The sequence below is a fragment of the Dendrobium catenatum genome, unplaced genomic scaffold, assembly GCF_001605985.2.
Source record: "Dendrobium catenatum unplaced genomic scaffold, ASM160598v2 fragScaff_scaffold_390, whole genome shotgun sequence".
Taxonomy (NCBI): Eukaryota; Viridiplantae; Streptophyta; class Magnoliopsida; order Asparagales; family Orchidaceae; genus Dendrobium; species Dendrobium catenatum.
In genome coordinates, this window is record NW_021318852.1 from 1499301 (window position 1) to 1499513 (window position 213).

Consider the following 213-nt stretch of genomic DNA (forward strand, 5'->3'; position numbering starts at 1 on the left):
AAGTGTCGGCAGAGAACCTTCTTCCTTTCACACTCTCCTAGTGTGGGCAGAGAACCCTTCGGCTGTTCACACTCTCCAAGTGTAGGCAGAGAACCTTCGTCCTTTCACACCCTCCAAGTGTAGGCAGAGAACCTTCGTCCTTTCACACTCTCCTAGTGTGGGCAGAGAACCCTACGGCTATTCACACTCTCCAAGTGTAGGCAGCGAACCCTT